Raw genomic sequence first — 24,828 nt, 5'->3', positions numbered from 1 at the left:
TGGTGCTGACTCTATGCAAGGTTGAGAATGCCGCGGCAGATTACACTAGCCACATTTTATAGGTCGCACGTAATAGACCTTCGTCTCACCAAGAAATTATGAAAGATCAGTCGTTTCCGATGGCTGCAAAAACATAACCTACAAATCCCTGTGCACCACTCGCTTAGACTCCATGCCCCCTATACATAAAAGAGGGGAAACAGGCACAAAAACCAATACTGCTCTACTCCCAGCAGTGCTTGACGAAGCTGCGTGCTGTGGTTGCAAAACTATGGAGTGTGGAGGTAGACGCGCCAGCTGCCAGACGACGTCTACTGCTACCAAAATACTTCTGACACCACTCTATAACGACCCAGGTGATTGGCGCCACTGTGGAGTAGAGGTGGTGGTTGGTTGGTTGATTCCGGGAAGGGGACTAAACAGCGAGGACATCGGTCACATCGAATTATGGAAGGATGGGGAAAGAAGTCGACCGTGCCCTCTCAAAAGAACCATCCCGGCATTTGCCTGAAGCGATTTAGGAAAAATCACGGAAAACCTAAATCAGGATGGCCGGACGCAGGTTTGAATCGTTATCCTCCCGAATGCCAGTCCACTGCGCTAACGACTGTGCCACTTCGCTCAGTAGAGGTAGTGGAGTGGTGGGTTGCGGGGGCGGGGATGCTGACCATGGGTGGCTGGGATTACTCTGCTGCAAGATATACCATATTTCATTCAGTCTTGAGCTACAATGTGGAACTGCTGCGACGCCCCCGGTAAGCCCACTGCAAGAGTGTGGTCCACCGGCGGATGTTTGGAGTCGCAGCAGCGGAGTGGCCGCTGGACGTCCGCATCCTGCTTTCCGGACACTCCGCAGTGCGTGCCTGATTAGCATTACGTGGCCCTGGAGTGGGCATTGCCGGTGACGTGAAAGTCCACTGAATTCTCGTAGGCGTCTGATCAGTAGCGGGTTAGAAGCTCACTTTGGTCGGGATAGAAGCAGGCAGTACGTCCCTGGCTGCTAACCGCTATCCTGCTAGTACTGCCCTGGCTTCTAACTGCTATCCTGCAAGACGGATTTACACTGCCAGTGTGGAGACTGCGGACGGGTCATCGGTCCGCGAGTGAGGACTTATAGCCGTGAACTGGTGCAGTGGGGATGGCTGTCCATACCACCGCCGGCTGCTGGCCGGCACATAACGTGGTCGAGTCCGGGGTGGACACAATGTCGCGGAGGATGCTGCCACACTGCGCACAACTGTGCCACAAGGAGAGCTTATTCATAGTGATTAATGACATGCTTGGTGTGCCGATCCATTGCTTCCAGGCACGTACAGGTAAACACCTTCGTACCTCAATGGTATGGAAATACTCCGCAGGCCAAGGCATAGCTGCATAGCTGCTCTGCAACGTCACCACGACTGCAAGGCTCGGCCCAGTATTACAGACGACGTTTCAGCACTTCTTCACAGCTCCTCAGTTTCAGCTCGACCGCCGCCCTGAAGACTCTTGTAATTCTACACACCTTACCCGTTAAATAAATGTTATTACAGAGATCTCTGTGTCAGTGACGCCTCAGGGGGTGAAACAGACCACTCACGCACATTCCGTGCTCTGCTTGATGTTGACAATGCGACCCCAGCTCCCCTGGTGGCAACAAAATTGTAAGAACCCAAGAGTGTGTCTGACGTTACAATACACTGCTAAGAGAAAATCTTTGCTTTTAAAGAGCTCTACCAATATATCAAGTAATTTTTCATCAACAAAGTGCATCAGTCATAGACCGAGATCTAAAATTACAATAATACACCTCTCAGAATTTTTGTACGCTATGACTTTCACACGGTACGTATCAGCTGGGAAGATCCAATTAGAGGAAACAAGTTGTAAAGATTAACATTCCCGAATCCAAGAACGACACTTTGAAGGTGGAGTTAAAAATAAATACTCATGTATTAAGAAGTAATGATACATTTGTCTGTAGGTGTGGGCAGGGAAAATTGAATTTCACTGTTACACAAATTATTTGTTATATATTTTACAACATAATCACATGAACAGTTCACGATGCCGTGACTGGTTTCGACCAGCCAGCGGTCATCTTATGATTGTTAATAGACAAAACGGGGAGACAAGGAATCATTATAGGAAAAGAGAAGTAAATTATACACAGAGGCATCTGCTGCAGATGGAAACGTAACGTTTCTGTCGCTTTGTCAACAACACGAAAGGCAAGAGTAGGTGGAGTCAAACCTCACTTTGTCTATTCACCAACTACCTGATCAAAAGTATCCAAACACCTATTGAAAAAACTGGGGCGTTTCAACACTTCACCTTTTTTGTCGGCTTGAATTCTACTGGGAACACTTTCAATGACGTGCCAGAATGTCTGGAGAATGGTAGTCCATTATTCACCAAGATCCGAAAAGCAGAGGCGGTTGTGCTGTTAGACGCTCCGGTCTGGAGCGAAATCGGTGTTCTAACTCTCCCATTCGGTTCAGGCTGGGACTCAGGGCAGGCCATTTCATTTCATCAATGTTATTGTCCATAAACCAGTGCCTCACAGATGCTGCTTTATGAAAGGACGCGTTGTCATCGTCTCCGAACTGCTCCTGTACTGTATTCAGAACGCACTGCTGTGTAATGTGTTCTTATCCTCTAGTATTTACCGTTTTCTTAGGCGCAATAAGGGGATTACAACCTAAATACGAAAAACACCGCCATACCGTAACACCACCTCCTGTGTACTTGGTTGGTTTATTTGGGGGAAAGAACAGTGAGGTCATCGGTAGCATTGGTTTAAGGAAGGAAGTCGGGCGGGCCCTTTCAAAGGGACGATCCTGGCATTTGACTGAAGCGATTTACGGAAATCACGGAAAACCTAAATCAGAATGGCCCGCCGCGGGTATTAACCGTCGTCCTCCTGAAAGGGAGTCCAGCGTGCTAACCACTGCGCCACCTCCCTCGGTATTCTGTACTTCATTGTTGGCACTACACATGATGTGAGGTAATGTTGCCCAGACATTCGCGAAATCCAACTCTTCCACCGGATTGCCACGGAGTATAGCGTGATTCCTCACTCGTTTGCAGTCCTCCACTGTCCTGTGGCGTGGCTCTTTACAGCACCTCAAGCTTCACTTAGCGTTGTCTAGATAAATGTGTGGCTGATGAGGAGCTGCTCGATCATTCCACAGCACTAGTTTTAATACCTAAAGCACAGTGACTGTGTTAGCTGGACTGCCGCAAACAATTTTGGAAGTCACGAGTGACTCCTTCTGCTGCTATCTAACATTTTCTTGCAGCCACTATTCGCAGTGCTCGACAGTCCCTGTCCGTCAGTGTACGACGTCTGTCTGGTTTTGGTTTACCTGTGGCTGCTCCTTTGCATTTCCACTTCACAATCAAAACAGTCTATTTGGGCATCTTCAGAAGGACTTAGATTCCCTTATGACATCCAATGACTATCCAACTTCCGTAGTCGCAGAGCACTCCTGACCGATCCCGTCTACAATTACTCCTTCTCTAATAGGCCTCCTCCCACCTCCTATAGCGACATCTAGTGGTCAGTTCCACGTTACACAGCAGCGCCCGGGCACTTTTGATCAAATGGTGTGCATTTCTATATTCGCAGAAGGAATAGTTACTTCGACAGATTTTGTTACATTCATTAGAGTAATATAAAATGCTTGTTAAACAATAGATCTAGTCGTACAAAATATAAAAAACAAAACAACATAATCAATTAAAAATTTACTCTTCATTAACGTTATGTCATTTATTTCAAACACAAATTACTGTGCGGTTTTGAAATACACTCATGCTCATAAATTAAGGATAATTGCCACACAACGTGGCACTGCACAAAACTGGCGCTAATAGCATAGGCACATAGAGAACACACACGACACCGATCTGTAAGTTGGGTTGGGTTGTTTGGGGGAAGAGACCAAACAGCGAGGTCATCGGATTAGGGAAGGACGAGGAAGGAAGTCGGCCGTGCCCTTTCAAAGGAACCATCCCGGCATTTGCCTGGAGCGATTTAGGGAAATCACGGAAAACCTATATCAGGATGGCCGGACGCGGGATTGAACCGTCGTCCTCCCGAATGCGATCCCAGTGTGCTAACCACTGCGCCACCTCGCTCGGTGATCTGTAAGTCCACGGTGTTGTTGATAAGTTGAGAAAACCGTCCCGAAACACATGTGCTATAAAACGCCACTATTTCCTGCTCATGTACCTCGACTTCAAAATGGGATATGATCACCGTGCACATGTACACAGGCCGCGCAACGGGTTGGCATGCGCTAGATCAGCTGCTGGGTTATAGCCCTTCATTCTTGCACCAGTGCCTGTCGGAGCTCCTGAAGTGTCCTAGGGGTTTGAAGATGTGCAACGGTACGTTGACCGAGAGCATTCCAGACGTGCTCGATGGGGTTTAGATCTGGAGAACAGGCAGGCCTCTCCTTTCACCTGATATTTTCTATTTCAAAATACTCCTCCACGATGGCAGCTCGGTGAGGTCGTGCGTTATCGTCCATCAGGAGGAAGGTGGGACCCACTGCACCCTTGAAAAGGCGGACATACTGGCGCAAAATGACGTCCCGATACACCTGACCTGTTAGAGTTCCTCTGTCAAAGACATGCAGGGGTGTACGTGCACCAATCGTAATCGCACCCCACACCACCAAACCACGACCTCCATACAGGTACCTTTCAAGGATATTAAGGGGTTGGTATCTGGTTCCTGGTTCACGGCAGATGAAAACCCAGGGAGAATCACTGTTCAGACTATACCTGGACTCGTCCGTGAACATAACCTGGGACCACTGTTCGATGACCATGTATTGTGTTCTTAACACCAGGTTTTACGGACTCTTCTGTAGCCAGGGGTCAGTGGAATGCACATTTCTGGTCTCCGGGCGAATAAACCATGTCTGTTCAGGCGTCTGCAGACGGTTTGTCTGGACACAACTGTTCCAGTAGCTGCAGTAAGGTCCCGAGCAAGGCTACCTGCAGTACTCCGTGGCCGTCTCGTGGTGTTGTACACATGTGGACGTCCGGTACTGTAGCGCCTGGACACGTTTCCTGTCTGCTGGAATCGTTGCCATAGTCTTGAGATCACACTTTGTGGTACACGAAGGGCCTGTGCTACGACCTGCTGTGTTAGACCAGTCTCCAGTGGCCCTAGTACTCTACCCCTCATAACGTCATCAACATGTGTTCTTTGAGCCATTTTCAACACACAGTCACCATAAGCACGTCTAAAAAGGTCACACGTACTCGCTGCACCATACTCTGACATGCACCAACACACGTCTGAGTATGTGGACTGCTGCCAGCGCCACCGTGCGACGACCGCAGGTCAAATGCACCGCATGATCATACTCTGAGGTGATTTAAACCCGCAAACCGCCCACCAGAGCGTTGTTTCACCATGTATCAGCATTACCCTAAATTTATGAGCATGAGTGTAGAACCACCAGCTGAAGTGATAGGGAACAGAGAGACCATTACCTACCGAATCACCCAACAGTAGGTTTCAGAGTAGTGGAATGTAACATATTCAACCAATGGAAATGGTCAGCTGAACTTTAGCACAAAGTAATCTTAAGTAAATAAATGTACAGTCCAGAGGGTCCCGTCAATAAGCGTACATTATCAGATATTCATAAACGTAAAAAAAGTGCTTCACTGAGGAATCCTCCATTATCTGGGATGAAGAGGAATCCTACGTTTTGGATTGAAGAATGTCATAAGTATAGACCAAAAAGGCAGAAAAAGAATCTACTTATTAATTCTTCCTTCATATTGCTCGTTAGGAGACCATCCTTTTGTAGAAAATGCACAAATGAGTGTGAAGCCGTCGTTTCGCAGACAGACTGCTGAAGTACACATCTCTCTGATAAGATCCATCAGGCCGGGGAACTCCGTGTAACGCCCTCAGTTATAGTTAATCAGAAAAACTTAATGTAGCATCCATCAACTCACAATTATCAGCTAACCGCAATTCACCTTTACGACCTACCTTTATCAATGTTTACCTAACGTATTTAACTACATCAGAAGAAAAAAGTCTGTTTCTAACAACATCTGTGTACGTTCCATGCAGCACTCTTAGAATTCATTATTGCAGCATTCACTTACTCAGAGATAGTTTTAGTGTAATACCATTACAGGACACTAAAACTGGTCATTTAGTTCACAAAGCACTGGCAAGCCCGCAGACTAGTTTTGTACTGTACACAGGCAATGTATTCGCTCGGCGCAGAAATAGAGCTGCACTAGTGCAGAACACTGTAATCGGCATACGCGTATCAATCCGTTCTAACAGCGTAACAGATGAAAAGAATCGCATTACCGAAGTTTTCACAAGAGTAGATAGCGAGGAAGGCGTTCAGAGAACTGGAAATAATGTCAGCCTCTCGCAGCTGTAAGCGGAAAAACGATTTCTCCCATTTGCGTGGATGTGAATGCAGAGCAGAATACAAAGGGCGTTTTTATTTCAAAGGGGAACCTTCCTTGTATTTTTGTTACACGTAGAGATCCACGGTTCTTCCTGCTTGCCACCATTTTCAAAAGCGGAGGCTTGACAAAAACGTGCACCCAAATATTCATGCACCGATACTGATAGTCTCATCTCTTTGATATTTTTCAGAAGTTAGTTAGTTGCTTTCATCTTCCATGGATCGTTTGCACGATAAATCGCAATGATGTGGAACGAGTCATTTTACATCTACATCTACATCTACATCTATAGTCCGCGAGCCACCTTACGGTGTGTGGCGGAGGGTACTTATTGTACCACTATCTGATCCCCCCTTCCCTGTTCCATTCACGAATTGTGCGTGGGAAGAACGACTGCTTGTAAGTCTCCGTATTTGCTCTAATTTCTCGGATCTTTTCGTTGTGATCATTACGCGAGATATATGTGGGCGGTAGTAATATGTTGCCCATCTCTTCCCGGAATGTGCTCTCTCGTAATTTCGATAATAAACCTCTCCGTATTGCGTAACGCCTTTCTTGAAGTGTCCGCCACTGGAGCTTGTTCAGCATCTCCGTAACGCTCTCGCGCTGACTAAATGTCCCCATGACGAATCGCGCTGCTTTTACAAGGAAATAACAAATTAATTTGTAAATATGGCTACCGTTAAACTTTTTTTTTAAATACACTCATGTGAGTTAGTAATTCCTAACCACCGCCTTTATACTTTACAATAACAGAACTTTTTCTATGGGTAGACGAGTTGTTAAGAAAGAGCTTTTCCAGTTTCTTTCAAATATTACTTTGCTGCCTATCAGACCATTTTTATCACTGGATAAGTGATCTAGAATTTTGGTTGCTGCATTCTGTTCTCTTTATTGTGCTAAAGACAACCTTGACGTGGAGTAATGAATGTCATTGTTCCTTCAGGTCTTGTAATTAAGTACGTCATTGTTTCTTTTGACCTGCAGTGGATTATTTATAACAAACTTCTTGAAAGAATAAACATTCTGTGAAGCAATAGTCAGACTGCCTAACTCCTTAAACAGATGTCTGTTCTGTAAGGCACTCTCTTTCTGATCCTAATTAACTGTGAATCACGATCAAAGAGAGCATTTGTTACTGGGTATACAGTTATTTCCTTGTTTTGAGCTTCATCAATGAGAGCATTATCAGCTAGAACCGTACTGTCTTTGTCCACCCGTGTTGAAAAGTTAGTCACTGAAATGAAACTGCAGTATCCAAATAAGGTTTCCAGATGATTTTTCCTGTCAGAATCCTTTAGAAAACCTACACTGAAATGGCCACGTTACTGCTAACTGACACCTAGCATATTAAGGAATCCGTATTTCTAATAAACATTTAATACTCCAGTGAGGATCCACAAAGTGCTACTATTATAAGTGGAAGGTTCTTCAATATTAATTAATAAGCACATATTACTATATGCTAATTACCACAAAATCTCTTTTCTTCAATTTTTTCGAACTTTTGTTCTGTCTTATGTGTAATAACTCCTTTTCCCATACCAGTTCCACATGAGTGAGATAATAGAATGTAATATTTCGTACTTCTATTGTCCTGTGGTTATATAAGGGTCAGATAGGCATATGATATCTGCTGAGATAAGCTCTTCCATCTTATCACTCATCCTCTAATATTCTAATGAAATTAGAAAACCTTAATTTTCTATGCATCCATATCCATTTTGCAGGGCTCCTCAGTTAGTTTAACTTCTTTGATAATAGCGTCCCTGAATCATGATTCTAATCGAAAAAACATACCCCCCTGACACCAGTAACCACATGGATATAGCTTTATGTGTTGGTGGTCCCCCGTATGTTTTCAGAAAGAAACTCAGCCAAGCTTTCATTCTAGTACATTTCCATCTCCCAATTGTAGCAACTTTCACTGCGCTCATATGAGACATCATTTATTCCAGCAGCAGTCAGATCAACTTAGTGATCACAAGACACACAGCAATGTTAACCCAAGACTGGTCATGACGCTTTGCGACTTTTAGAGAACTCACTCTTGTGTGTGTAGTTGCTACTTCTATGTCATCCATTTCAGCCCCAATACTATTATTCCTGCCTATCCTGCTACATCTAATGTAATAATTTCGTCCTCTTTGTCAAAATCTTTACACAGATTCCCTATGTCCTCTGTCACCTGACTAAGGCTAGCACATGACTTCATAATACGTTTCTAATTTGTCCTATGCCATCTGGCCTACACCACTGCTATGACTACTACCTAGCAGCATGACTTTCCTTTCTATTCTCTTTTGGTAATGACTGCAATGTGGTAGGGAGCTGGAGTTGAGTGGAAAGATACTGGACCACAAGTGTATTAACATTTATTAAAAGCACATACTCATTTATTAAAACACTCCCTGAAATAGCTGAATTCATTTCCATCAAAACAACTGTTGGTACGTACTACAAAACTTGTGGAAATGACTGAATAAAGTTAAAAGAACTGAGAACAATAATTTTAAAAACATTTGATAGATGCTTAGCACAAAAGTTTAATCAGATCACAAGACTAGAAAATTAATCTGCGTATTCCACATTTTTGTTGTCGTTGTTGTTGTTGTGGTCGTCAGCCCAGGGACTGGTTTAACGCAGCTTTCCATGCTACTGTAGCCTGCAAAAGCTTCTTCATCTCTCAGTAACTACTGCAAGCTACATCCTTGTGAATCTGCTTAGTGTATTCACCTCTTGGTCTCCCACTGCGATCTTTACCCTCTAAGCTTCCCTCCAATACTAAATTTGTGATACGTTAATGTCTCAGAATGTGTCCTACCAAACAATCCCTTCTTCTAGTCAAGTTGTACCACAAATTCCTCTGCTCCCCAATTTTATTCAGTACCTCCTCATTAGTTACCCATCTATCCATCTAATCTTCAGCATTCTTCTGTAGCACCACATTTCGAAAGCTTCTATTCTCTTCTTGTCCAAACTATTTATCGTCCTTGTTTCAGTTCCATACAAGGCTCCACTCCATACAAATACTTTCGAAAAAGACTTCCTGACACTTAAATCTATACTCGATGTTAACAAATTTCTCTTCTACAGAAACGCTTTCCTAGCCATAGCCAGTCTACATTTTATATCCTCTCTACTTCTACCATCATGTTATTTTGCTGCACAAATAGCAAAACTCATCTACTACTGTAAGAGTCTCATTTCCTAATCTAATTCCCTCAGCTTCACCTGACTCAATTCGACTACATTACACTATCATCGTTTTGATTTTGTTGAAGTTCAACTTACATCCTCCTTTCAAGACACTGTCCAGTCCGTTCAACTGCCCTTTCAGGTCCTTTGCTATCGCTGACAAAATTACAATGGCACAGGCAAACCTCAAAGTTTTTACTTCTTTTCCATGGTTTCTAATTTCTACTCCAAATTTTTCTTTAGTTTCCTTTACTGCTTGCACAATATACATACTGCATAGTATCAGGTACAGGCTACAACTCTGTCTCACTCCCTTGTCAACCACTGCTTCCCTTTCATGGCCCTCGACTCTTATAACTGAGGTCTGATTCCTGTACAAATTGCAAATAGCCTTTCGCTCCCTGTATTTTACCTCTGCCACTTTAATAATTTGAAGGAGAGTATTCAAGTCAACATTGTTAAAAGCTTTCTCTAAATTTAAAAATGCTAGAAACGTAGGTTTGCCTTTCCTTAATGTATGTTCTAAGATAAGTCGAAGGGTCAGTATTGCCTTACATTTCTACAGAATCCTTACTGACTTTCCCCGAGGTAGGCTTCCACCAGTTTTTCCATCTGTCTGTAAAGAATTCGTATTAGTATTTTGCAGACGTGACTTATTAAACTGATACTTCGGTAATTTTCACACTTGTCAACACCTTGTCTTTGGGATTGGAATTACTACATTCATATTGAAATCTGTGGATATTTCGTCTGTCTCATACATCTTGCTCATAAGATGGTAGAGTTTTGTCAGGCTGGGTCTCTCAAGGCTATCAGTAGTTTTAATGGAATGTTGTCTACTCCAAATTACAAGTTTCAAAAACATACTCAATATAGATATCAGGTCATAAATATCAGCCATCCTCTATCATGTGACTGTTCGGAGATAGTGAGAAGGAAGACCAATGGTTGGACGCAAGCGGAATAATCTGAGAATATTAAATTCAAGGTATGATACAAGTGGGAGCTACAGAGCCAAGCAATTTCTCATTCTTCTCGAAAGTGTGGATGGCGATCGAGCACTAGATAGATAAACACTCTCAGTAAAGGCGTTTATCCTAATTACACCTCTCTAGCTGGACCTACAATATAAAAAAACAGATAAATTAAGCTCTCCTGTAACATACGAGCAAGTAATTAACAATTTGCATTAAAACACAAACAGACACTGTAAGTACACTTGAAAAAGGCGAACGTTGCGCATGAAGCGCCTCATAAACAATACATTTTATGTATTCAGTCAATTCCGCAAGTTTTGCAGTACGTATCAACAGTTGTTTTGATGGAAATGAATTCAGCTATTTCAGGGAGTGTTTTAATAAATGAGTACATGCTTTTAATAAATGTCAATACACTTGTGGTCCAGTATCTTTCCACTCAACTCCAGCTCCCTACCACATTGCAGTCGTTACCAAAAGAGAATAGAAAGGAAAGTCATGCTGCTAGGTAGTAGTCATAGCAGTGGTGTAGGCCAGATGGCATAGGACAAATTAGAAACGTATTATGAAGTCATGTGCTAGCCTTAGTCAGGTGACAGAGGACATAGGGAATCTGTGTAAAGATTTTGACAAAGAGGACGAAATTATTACATTAGATGTAGCAGGCTAGCCAGAAATAATAGTATTGGGGCTGAAATGGATGACATAGAAGTAGCAACTACACACACAAGAGTGAGTTCTTTAAAAGTCGCAAAGCGTCATGACCAGTCTTGGGTTAACATTGCTGTGTGTCTTGTGATCACTAAGTTGATCAGACTGCTGCTGGAATAAATGATGTCTCATATGAGCCAAGCTTAGTCAAACAGCTCGAGCATCATTAGTTTAGTCACACACATTCGCAGAAACATTATTTGAATGATATCATTTAAAGTATTCGTGAATGAGGATGTTTACAAGTCACGGTGGATATCCAGGATGGCGAGCCAGAATATCCACTGCGCGACGCAACATAATCATGCACACAGTAATCGGACGTTCATAGTTTCTTGCAGATCGAAGAGTAAGTTCAGAACCGCTCGACCAAGGGCTGCCACCAAGTAGATGTTATGATGAGTTTGGTAATAATCGGGAAACAACGGACGCTATTCACCAGATGCCCCTGCACCCGGTTCTTGAAACTGGCAGGCAGGAACCCAACTCGGCACCGCAGTGGACAAAGGCTTCTTGCAAATTCAGATGCCGAGAACAAGCCGTTTTCCAAGCATCGCGCCGAGATAGCTTTTTCAACGAGCAATCTTCTCGGTCCAAGCCGACATTCAATCCCACCGAACCCGTAGTGACCAAAAACGCAACTTTTAGCAGCGTGCCAAGATTACTGTCGGTCACGACGAAACCGCTTTTACTCCTGCCGCTGTCAAACACACCGCCCAACCGACTCCTGGCCGTGACAGCGGTTAAATGCTGGCCCACAGACCTCCCCTCTAGAGGCGACAAACCGCCAGAGAAGCTATTGCCGCCAGAGAGGCTAATAAGGGGCGGGAACTATCGACATCAAAACGTGCCCGCACGGCACACCGACCCACTCTTAATTTCTTTGTTAGAACTGTGTGCCGTGACCTACAGCTGGATGAGCATCCTTTCCTCCTACTTCAAATAACAACTGAAACTTATTAGATAAACCAACCTGCATATTGAAACTTATTAGGTAAGCCAACCTGCATACTGCATCCGGTGTCTATGGCGAATTATATTTACTAACTGCTCTAAAATGCTAAAAGCTACTCAAATCAAGGAGAGTTAATTTTATCACTTATGGCAAGATTACTGTCCTTCATTAATCTCTCTCAATTCAAAATCAGTCATCCAGCTTAGTCCCATAATTCAGCTTCTTTCAACTATTTCGTGTTATGAATATTTCACTTATTTAACTGCTTCACCAGAGACTGTTCATGTCTACTTCCGATGTTACCTATGAAACTAACTAATGGCTGTCATTCATGTAACAATCGTGCGATCTTCAAACTGCTCAAAACTTACGATTTCCAAGATTTTCAGTCATGAACACGACTCAAATAACTCTCCTCATCACTTTCAGGGTCATTATTCAAACTAAACGTTTTTCTTTTTGTTTGGGCCGTAGACCGCCCCCTTCTCTGGACTATTAGCATGCGAATGACCAACTCAAACATCTCGAAACCGCCCGCACTCCACCGGGACTACCAGACATTCGGCGCGCAACTGTAACTTCCATAACCTCCTAGAACATCAGTGTGATCGTAGACATCGGAAATTAGCTGCTAATATCGATCTGTGCTAAGGATATCGATAACAGTACTCTTACAGGGTACAAGAGGTGCATGTGACACTTGATTACGTCAGGATACCGCAACTGGTATACACTACATACAGTTCTACATCATGGTCCGCAAACCAGCTCCTGTTGTATGGCAGAGGGTAATTCTGGTTTTGCTAACTGTTCCCCCCCCCCCCCCCCCCCCCCCAATCCCGTCCTATTCACGAAAGGCACGGTACGCCTCTGTATAGGATCAAATTTCTCGAATTCCCTCGTCGTGGGCATTACGGGAGGAAGTAACATGTTGTCCTTTGTGGTGCACAAAGCCTCTCTTGTAACGTTTCCCAAGGAGTTCGTTGAGGACTTCGCTAAAGCTCTCGTGCGGACTAAACTACCCCATGGCGCAACGCGTCGCTCTTCGTTGGGTGTTCTTTATCTCTTCTATAAGTCCTACCAGGTAAGGCTCCCATTCTCATGAACAATGCTCAAGAATCGGTCAAACAAGCGGCCTATAATCAATTTCTTTCGTGGATGAGTTACATTTCCTTAATATTCTTCCTATGAACCTCTGTCTGGCTTCTGCTTTTCCTACTATTTGCTTTAAGTTGTCACTCCACTTTTTCGTCAGTAATGAAGTTGCAGCCGGCCGGAGTGGCCGTGCGGTTCTAGGTGCCACAGTCTGGAACCGCGTGATTGCTACAGTTGCAGGTTCTAATCCTGCCTCGGGCATGATGTGTGTGATGTCCTTAGGTCAGTTAGGTTTAAGTAGTTCTAAGTTCCAGGGGACTGATGACCACATCAGTAAAGTCCCATAGCGCTCAGAGCCATTTGAACCATTTGAACGAAGTGAAGTTGCGCAGTAGAGCAATGTTTTACATTTATTTACGTCAGGGTCAACTGCGAGAGCCTGCACCATTAAATTAGACGTCTGCAGGTCATTCTGCAGATCGATACACTGTTCCGGCATTGCAACTTTCTTAGAGACGACCGTATCACCTGCCCAACAGTCTTAAAGAGCAACCGACGCTTTCTTCTAGACCGCTTATATCTACTGTAAACAATAACGGTCCTATCACACTTTGCTGCGGTACTGCAGAAATTAAATTTATGCCTGTCGATTTTGTTTTTGTTAAGTCCGACGTACTGAGTTCTGTCTGCATGGAAGTCTTGAATCCAGTTGCAAATCTGGTCCGATATTCGATAAGCTGGTTTTTTTTTTCCGCGAAGGAACAGAGCGAGCTGTTTCGCAAGATCTCTTCTTGCGGAATCGACGTTGATTTTTATAGAGGAGAATTTTTGTTCTCCAATAACGACATAACTCTTGAGCATAAAATATGTTCCATAGTTCCACAACAAATTGACGTCGACGATATATGTCTATAATTCTGTGCACCTGACCTGCGGCCGTTCTTGGGAATGACCTGTGCATTTTTCCAGTTGCTAGGAACACCTCTTTGCTGCAGCAATCAACTATAAACTGTTGCTGGATGAGGAGCAAGTTCTTTCGCATAATCTTTGTAGAAACTTACAGGTATCTCATCTGGTCGTCATGCATTTCCACTATTAAGCGACTGTAGATGCTTTTCTGTTCCGGAATCGGTTATCTCAGTCTAAGATGATCGAAAAGGTAGATAGTGCTACGACATCCCGCGATGGAAAATTTCGGAAGATCGAATTCAGTGTTTCAGCCTTCTCTGTTATCTTCCGTCTCGGTGCCTGTATGGTCTCTTAGTGAATTAATAGAGGTATTTACGGATTTTACATAAGACCAAAACCTCTTAGGGTTTTTAATGCCAGTCTCATTGAACACTTGTCTCATTGCTCGCCTTAAGCCCCTTATGCGCTTCATTCAGCTTTGGTTTTTCAGCTAGGTTTCGATTGAAATAATGAAAATTGCACCAATAACTTAATTTTTCATGCTTAGCACAACCCGTTTCGAGAATTTGTTCTCATTTCAAAGTGCATTTTTCTATACAAATATTTTTGGTAATGCTTCCATGTGTGATTTTCTGCCTGTCTGTCTTGCGTCTGCTACGAGGTTATACCGCAATCGGAAACTCAGACAAAATGAATCTTTGAGCGTTTTTAAATGCTGGTAGAAATATTATTTAGGTTTTTCTATTTATAGTTATTTTGATGCATAATATCACATATACGCAAATCATCACTTACACTGTTTGTTTCTAAAACAAGCTATAAAGATATTACAGTATTTTTGGATTTTTTATATATTCATATATCGGTTGCATTTTCCAATGAGGAAAGATACATCTTTATGAGAATTGCTACAGCTATCATATTCAGGAGAAACATAACTTTGTAGCATGTTTTGAGAGAAAAAGAGCGTAAGTGATGGTATGCGTGTGTGTTATAGTCTGCATAATGGAGGAGGCGCAATACCTGTAAGTAGACAAATAAAAAAAAATTTAAACATTAACATTTATGAACACTCAAAGATTCATTTTCTCTGATTTTACGATTACAGTATAACGTCCAAAAGACGCAAGAGAGGCAGAAAATCGCACATGGAAAGCTCACCAAAAATATTCACGTAAACAAATGCATAAATCCACTAGAAAATAAATTCTCGATACGCGTTGTACTAAGCATGAAAAAATAAGTAACTGGCGCAGTTTTCATTATTTAAATTACGAATTACACAGTTGCAGGCTCTCCTCAAACACTGAATTTCATGAATGTGGACAGAAAAATACAACAAAGGGTGTCGGCAGTTAGGTCAGATTCTCAACTACGTTACCATTAACGTGGGATACAGAAGTCGCTGTACAAAGATAGTGAAGCTAAAAACAGAAGCAATGTGGTTAAATACAGAGATAATGCTATTCTAAAAGAAGGAAGACGTTGAGACCAGACAATTTCTGGGCATACATTTATAAATAACAAAACAGCATGGAGCCTAATATATGGAACCTTGTTTGCGAGAAAATTCACGTCATAGTTTGTAAGGAGTACCTTAAGATCTGTAACACACAATAAGGAAATGAACAATCTGAAATCTAAATAGTATCAGAATAATAAAAAAGGGAACATTGTTAATAACTTACACATGTTCTACAGCAAAGTAGTGAACAACAGAGAGCAGATGATGAAAGAAATTTAAACATGTTAAACAAAAATTTTAAACATAATTCAAAAGAAAACCTGTCAGACAACATACCGAAACAGCTCATAGTGGCAACAGACAGTGTAACACTAAATACCTATGAGAAATCTGCCATAGGCCACAAGTCCTTGAAAACGGAGTGGTGAGGTACGAAGATAACCGTAGACACATATAAAATGATTCAAGAATATAAAGCTTCACAAACAAAAAACTTAGAGAACATCAGGCACTAAACTTAAAATAAGATGGAAGCCACGTAACCTTCCATGAAAAAGTCAAACGAAGGTTAAAGAAAATAGATTATTACTGACAGAATAGTAAAAGAAATTCATCACCCTATAAAGATCCTAATCTAAGGTGCACAAGGAAGGATGTCCTACAAGACCTGTAGTTGACAGTATGAGACGCCCTGCATACAAACTACCTCACAAGTTTAAACAGTTCCATTTAAAGTATTTCCATTATGGAACAGCATATACCACAAAAAGTAGTGCCACACTAGTCACTGAAATAAAAGAAGTGAAAGTTCCAGATGGTGCCCATTTTATATCACTAGACATCACGAACCTATATTCCAATGTACCTGCAGAACAATTACTTACTAAAGCACAAAAAGTGTTCACATGCTAAACTTGTCGAATTTATAGAGTTCCTAGAGGTAATCCTCAACTACAACCACTTTGCAATCAGTGGTAACATTTATCAACAACCAGGTGGGCTAGTCATGGACTAATCCATGTCTGGTACAATATCAGACATTTTCATAAACCACCTAGAACAGAAAATATTCAACAGCCAGTAACCCATCTTAAAATAGCGTAGTATACTACAAAAGATATGTACGTGATACCTTAATTTTACTTTACCAGAGGCACCAATAATATCATAAATTTGTTTAATAATGTACACAAGAAAATAAATTTCGCAGCTGAATACAAAAAAATAGCATTAACTTTTTAGATTTTTGCACAGAAAACAAAAATAACAGGCACACTTTCAAGATATACAGAAAGAAGACAACCTCCAGGAACACTATCTCCACCAAATCATGTCACCCAGATGTGCGTAAGAAAGTTGCATACAAAACGATGAAACATAGAGCAAACAATATCCCAGTCAGCAAAGAGCGCGGGGAGAAAGAATAGACACCAGTAAGCAAATTGTGGTGCCCAATGACTTAACGAGTTCAGCGACAGACAGTACGCAGAGACAAATAACAAAAAGGAAGAAATTCCTGGCTCTTTAGAAGGAACCAATAATACGATCTGTGTATGGCTAGCATACCTTACATAGGTAACGAGTCTCAAAAAACAGCAAACCCACTTAGGTCACATAAAGTGAAAGCAGCTTTCTCCACAAACAAAAAACCACAACAGAAATTAGTCCACACATTACAATAAAAAAGACAAATTCTCAGACTCAGGAATACATAAAACTTTCTCAAGTTACTACATAGGACAAACTGGCAGCGATTTTTAAATTAGATACACTGAACACATCAACTGATATACATATTGCTGATTTGCAAAAAATCAGCAGCAACAACACGCATAAAAATTCTGGACAGCCATTCGAAAACATAGAAGGAGACCTTAAGGTACTCTTAACACTTCCCAAAATCATATACAATGGATTTAATGGAGGAGCTTGAAATTTTTGTACACCACAAAAAATAAAGAGAAAATATTCGCAGTGACAAAGTAGATAGTGAACGAGACCCACGAGAAAGATAGATTGTCCTGAACTCGCTCGCTCGCTGAGCTCAGCAGACAAACTGCGTTTCTAAACCTGTTAGCTCGCAGCTGGGCGTGTAAGTACTAACGAGAACTGCTCCTTTCTCTGCAATCTGTTATTATGAAGTCTTACTGATTAACAGTACCATAGCAAAATTTAATTTAATATCAGTTCTCGATATAAATGGTGTAATAACTTGTTTATAGCATTTAGTCTCTTCTGCTTAACAGTACTCATTACAAGCTGGAAGTAGTGCCTTATGCTACTGATAATCATTTTAGCATGAGTTTATTTTACTGTACGCCAGTACAGCCGTAACAAATTGTAAGTAGGCTCATGGACTTCCCATCATTGTAGGACTAATAACAGTAAGATTCCATAATAGCGGATTCCAGTAGAAGAGTCACTTTTCGTTTGTACGGACACGCCTAGTTATAAGTTAACAGGTATAGAAACGTAGTTTTCTGCTGATTTGAGCGAGCGAGCGAGCGCAGTACTACCTTCGTGAGGTACGCGCTGCGGCCTGTCTTTCTCGTGAGCCTCGATAGTGAATTAGTTAATTTTTTCAAATGATTCTCCTGCATATGGTAACTGTAGCATTCCCTCATTAAAAAATTTAATTGGTAATTCAGTAGTCACTAGTGGTAGAATATATATATAGGATGGTCCATTTATAGTGACCGGGCGAAATATCTCGAGAAATAAGCATCAAACGAAAAAACTACAAAGAACGAAACTCGTCTAGCTTGAAGGGCGAAACCAGATGGCGCTATAGTTGGCCCACTAGATGGCGCTGCCATAGGTCAAACGGATATCAAATGCGTTTTTTAAAATAGGTACCACCATTTGTTATTACATATTCGTGTAGTACGTAAAGAAATATGAATGTTTTAGTTGGACAACTTTTTTCCCTTTGTGATAGATGGCACTGTAATAGTCACAAACGTATAAGTACGTGGTATGACGTAACATTCCGCTAGTGCGGACGGTATTTGCTTCGTGATGCATAACCAGTGTTAAAATGGACCGTTTACCAATTGCGGTAAAGGTCGATATCGTGTTGATGTATGGCTATTGTGATCAAAATGCCCAACGGGCGTGTGTCCTGCTCGGTATCCTGGACGACATCATTCAAGTGTCCGGACCGATCGCCGGATAGTTACGCTATTTAAGGAAGCAGAAAGCGTTCAGCCGCATGTGAAACGTCAACCACGACCTGCAACAAATGATGATGCCCATGTAGGTATTTTAGCTGCTGTCGTGGCTAATTCGCACATCAGTAACAGACAAATTGCGCGAGAATCGGGAATCTCAAAAACGTCGTGTTGAGAATGGTACAGCAACATCGAATGCACCCGTACCATATTTCTATGCACCAGCCATTGCATGGCGATGACTTTGAACGTCGTGTACAGTTCTGCCACTGGGCACAAGAGAAATTACGGGACGATGACAGATTTTTTGTACGCGTTCTGTTTATCGACGAAGCGTCATTTACCAACAGCGGTAACGTAAACCGGTGTGATATGCACTATTGTGCAACGGAAAATCCACGATGGTTGCGACAAGTAGAACATCATCGACCTTGGTGGGTTAATGTATGGTGCGACAGTATGGGAGGATGGATAATTGGCCCCCATTTTATCGATGGCGTGCAATGTATGCTGATTTCCTACGCAATGTTCTACCGATGTTACTACAAGAAGTTTCACTGCATGATAGAATGCCGATGTACTTCCAACGTGATGGATGGCCGGCACATAGCTCGCGTGTGGTTGAAGCGGTATTGAATGGCATATTTCATGACAGGTCGATTGGTCGTCGAGGCACCATACCATGGGCCGCACGTTCACCGGATCTGACGTCCACTGATTTCATTCTTTGGGGAAAGTTGAAGGATATTTGCTATCGTGATCCACCGACAACGCCTGACAACATGCGTCAGCGCATTGTCAATGGATGTGTGAACATTACGGAAGGCGAACTAATCGCTGTTGAGAGGAATGTCATTACACGTATTGCCAAATGCATTGAGGTTGACGGACATCATTTTGAGCATTTATTGCATTAATGTGGTATTTACAGGTAATCACGCTGTAACAGCAAGCGTTCTCAGAAATGATAAGTTCACAAAGGTACATGTAGCAAATTGGAACAACCGAAATAAAATGTTCAAACGTACCTACGTTTCGTATTTTAATTTAAAAAACCTACCTGTTACCAACTGTTCGTCTAAAATTGTGAGCCATATGTTTGTGACTACTACAGCGTCATCTATCACAAAGCGAAAAAAGTGATCCAAGTAGAACATTCTTATTTCTTTGTGTACTACACGAATATGTAATAAAAAATGGGGGTTCCTATTTTTAAAAAAAACTCTGTTGATATTCGTTTGACCTATGGCAGCGCCATATAGCGGGCCAACCATAGCGTCATCTGGTTTCCCCTTTCAGGTTAGACAAGTTTCGTTCTTTGTAGTTTGTTGGTTTGATGCTTATTTGGTGAGGTGAGATATTTGCCACACTCACGATCGATGGACCACCATATATATATATATCACCTAACGTTACCGCTGGATATATTTCGTAAACCACATCAAATACTGACGAACCGATTCCACAGACCGAACGTGAGGAGAGGGGCTAGTGCAATTGTTTAATACAAACCATACAAAAATGCACGGAAGTATGTTTTTTAACACAAACCTACGTTTTTTTTAACGGAACCACGTTAGTTTTGTTAGCACATCTGAACATTTAAACAAATACGTAATCAGTGCCGTTTGTTGCATTGTAAAATGTTAATTACATCCGGAGATATTGTAACCTAAAGTTGACGCTTGAAACCTCCGACGTTCAGTGGCGTGTTGTAACAAACGCGGACCACGGTCGACGAGCAGCATCTGCAGGGACATGTTTACAATGACGACCGTGTTGACGAGTGTGGCTGTAGTGCACTGTTGTGGTTTGGTCTAGCCGTCGCAGTGTCCGCATGTAGCGCTTGCTGCTATTGTTATTCTGCATTCGTCTCCGCACGCAGACCAACTGTAGTACACCGTGTTACCAGACGTCTGTGATAGTGTAGTGTTGTAGGAACTGTGACCATGGTGTATTCGTACTCTGAAAAGGCGGAGATGATACTCATCTATGGCGAATGACGATGAAATGCAGCTGAAGCCTGCAGGGTGTATGCAGAACGGTAACCGGACAGAGAGCATCCAACGTGCCGCACATTGCAAAACATCTACCGCCAACTGTATGCAACAGGTATGGTCGTAGCACGCAAACGGGTCCGTAACAGGCCCGTCATAGGAGAAGCGGGTGCAGTTGGTGTGTTAGCTGCTGTTGCCATGAACCCACACATTAGTACACGGGACATTGCGAGAGCCGGTGGACTGAGTCAAAGAAGTGTTATGCGCATACTGCATCGTCAGCGCTTTCACCCGTTTCATGTGTCGCTACATCGGCAATTATATGGTGATGACTTTAATCATCGAGTGCAATTCTGTCAATGGGCATTAACAGATAATGCGTTGCAGTTCTACCTGTTTACCGATGAAGCGGGTTTCACAAACCACGGGGCAGTAATCTACGGAACATGCATTACTGGTCCGTGGACAATCCTCGCTGGCTCAGACAGGTAGAGCGACAGCCACCGTGGACTGTAAATGTATGGTGCGGAATCATGGGCGACCATCTCATTGGTCCTCACTTCATTGGAGGGGCCCAAACAGCTGCAACATACATCGCGTTTCTACAGAATGATCTGCCAACGTTGCTCGAAAATGTCCCACTGGAAACGCGTCGACGTATGTGGTATCAGCATGATGGTGCACCTGCACATTCTGCAATTAACACTAGGCTGACCCTTGACAGGATGTTCGACGGGCGTTTCATAGGACGTGGAGGACGCATAAATTGGCCAGCCCGTTCTCCTTACCTTACACCTCTGGACTTCTTTCTGTGGGGTACGTTAAAGGAGAATGTGTACCGTGATGTGCCTACAACCCGAGAGGATATGAAACAACGTCTTGTGGCAGCCTGCGGTGACATTACACCAGATGTACTGCGGCGTGTACGACATTCATTACGCCAGAGACTGCAATTGTGTGCAGCTAATGATGGCCACCACATAGAACATCTATTGGCCTGACATGTCGGGACACACTCTATTCCATTCCGTAATTGAAAACGAAAAACACGTGTGTACGTGCACCTCACCCCTCATGGTAATGTACAAGTGCGTCAGTGAAAAAGAGCAATAAAAAGGTGTTAGCATGTGGACGTAATGTGCTGTTCCAGTCTCTTCTGTACCTAAGGTCCATCACTATTCCCTTTGGACCCCTACGTAATTAGGTGCTCTCCGATATACACGATCGAACAGCGGAGGAATGGTACTCAAGCGTCAACTTTAGGTTACAATATCTCCGGATGTAATTAACATTTTACAATGCAACAAACGGCACTGATTACGTATTTGTTTATATGTTCAGATGTGCTAACAAAACTAACCGGGTTCGATTAAAAAAAACGTAGGTTTGTGTTAAAAAACATACTTCCGTGCATTTTTTTTTTGGATTGTATTAACCAATTACACTAGCCCCTCTCCTCACGTTCGGTCTGTGGAATCGATTCGTCAGTATGTGGTTTACGAAATATATCCAGCGGTAATGTTAGGTACTCACCCTATTTATAGGTTACACTGCAATGGCCACAATCGGACAAAATCACTGTTTGAGTGTTTTTAAATGCTAATGATAGAAATTGTATTTTTGTTTGTCTATTTCTAAATATTATGCCTCCTCCATTATACAGAAAATCATACACGCGCAAATCATCACTTATACCGTTTGTCACACATACACACACACACACACACACACATATATATATATATATATATATATATATATATATATATATATATATATATATATATATATGGAAAAAAGAACACATTGACACAGGTGTGTCAGACCCACAATACTTGCTCCGGACACTGCGAGAGGGCTGTACAAGCAATGATCACACGCACGGCACAGCGGACACACCAGGAACCGCGGTGTTGGCCGTCGAATGGCGCTAGCTGCGCAGCATTTGTGCACCGCCGCCGTCAGTGTCAGCCAGTTTGCCGTGGCATACGGAGCTCCACCGCAGTCTTTAACACTGGTAGCATGCCGCGACAGCGTGGACGTGAACCGTATGTGCAGTTGACGGACTTTGAGCGAGGGCGTATAGTGGGCATGCGGGAGGCCGGGTGGACGTACCGCCGAATTGCTCAACACGTGGGGCGTGAGGTCTCCACAGTACATCGATGTTGTCGCCAGTGGTCGGCGGAAGGTGCACATGCCCGTCGACCTGGGACCGGACCGCAGCGACGCACGGATGCACGCCAAGACCGTAGGATCCTACGCAGTGCCGTAGGGGACCGCACCGCCACTTCCCAGCAAATTAGGGACACTGTTGCTCCTGGGGTATCAGCGAGGACCATTCGCAACCGTCTCCATGAAGCTGGGCTACGGTCCCGCACACCGTTAGGCCGTCTTCCGCTCACGCCCCAACATCGTGCAGCCCGCCTCCAGTGGTGTCGCGACAGGCGTGAATGGAGGGACGAATGGAGACGTGTCGTCTTCAGCGATGAGAGTCGCTTCTGCCTTGGTGCCAATAATGGTCGTATGCGTGTTTGGCGCTGTGCAGGTGAGCGCCACAATCAGGACTGCATACGACCGAGGCACACAGGGCCAACACCCGGCATCATGGTGTGGGGAGCGATCTCCTATACTGGCCGTACACCACTGGTGATCGTCGAGGGGACACTGAATAGTGCACGGTACATCCAAACCGTCATCGAACCCATCGTTCTACCATTCCTAGACCGGCAAGGGAACTTGCTGTTCCAACAGGACAATGCACGTCCGCATGTATCCCGTGCCACCCAACGTGCTCTAGAAGGTGTAAGTCAACTACCCTGGCCAGCAAGATCTCCGGATCTGTCCCCCATTGAGCATGTTTGGGACTGGATGAAGCGTCGTCTCACGCGGTCTGCACGTCCAGCACGAACGCTGGTCCAACTGAGGCGCCAGGTGGAAATGGCATGGCAAGCCGTTCCACAGGACTACATCCAGCATCCCTACGATCGTCTCCATGGGAGAATAGCAGCCTGCATTGCTGCGAAAGGTGGATATACACTGTACTAGTGCCGACATTGTGCATGCTCTGTTGCCTGTGTCTATGTGCCTGTGGTTCTGTCAGTGTGATCATGTGATGTATCTGACCCCAGGAAGGTGTCAATAAAGTTTCCCCTTCCTGGGACAATGAATTCACGGTGTTCCTATTTCAATTTCCAGGAGTATATATATATATATATATATATATATATATATATATATATATATATATATATATATGTGTGTGTGTGTGTGTGTGTGTGTGTGTGTGTGTGTGTAACAAACGGTATAAGTGATGATTTGCGCGTGTATGGTATTCTGTACAATGGAGGAGGCATGATATTTAGAAACAGACAACCACAAATACAATTTCTATCATTAGCATTTAAAAACACTCAAACAGTGATTTTGTCAGATTTTGGACATTACAGTGTAACCTTAAAAAGACGCAAGAGATGCAGACATCATGCCGGCCGGTGTGGCCGAGCAGTTCTAGGCGCTTCAGTGCGCAACCGCGCGCCCGCTACGGTCGCAGGTTAGAATCCTGCCTCGGGCATGGATGTATGGGATGTCCTTAGATTAATTAGGTTTAAGTAGTTATAAGTTCTAGGGGATTGATGACCTCAGATGTTAAGTCCCATAGTGCTCAGAGCCATTTGAACCATTTTTTGCAGACATCATCATAAATATTCTTGTAAACAAATGCACAAACGCACTTGAGAATGAGAATACTGACCAAGCAGTCTAAACAGATAAACAACGTGCAAACTTTCAAACTTTTTATTGACTGGTTGAGGTTGTGGTTCTTTGGATAGGAGGTCACGAACTCTGTACCTATCCTGGCTATTGATGCGACAACGTTCTATGTGAACGATGGAACTGGACAAACCAT

This window comes from Schistocerca americana, chromosome 4 (assembly GCF_021461395.2).
Source record: "Schistocerca americana isolate TAMUIC-IGC-003095 chromosome 4, iqSchAmer2.1, whole genome shotgun sequence".
In the NCBI taxonomy this organism is placed as follows: domain Eukaryota; kingdom Metazoa; phylum Arthropoda; class Insecta; order Orthoptera; family Acrididae; genus Schistocerca; species Schistocerca americana.
Note: the sequence above shows the minus strand (reverse complement) of the source record.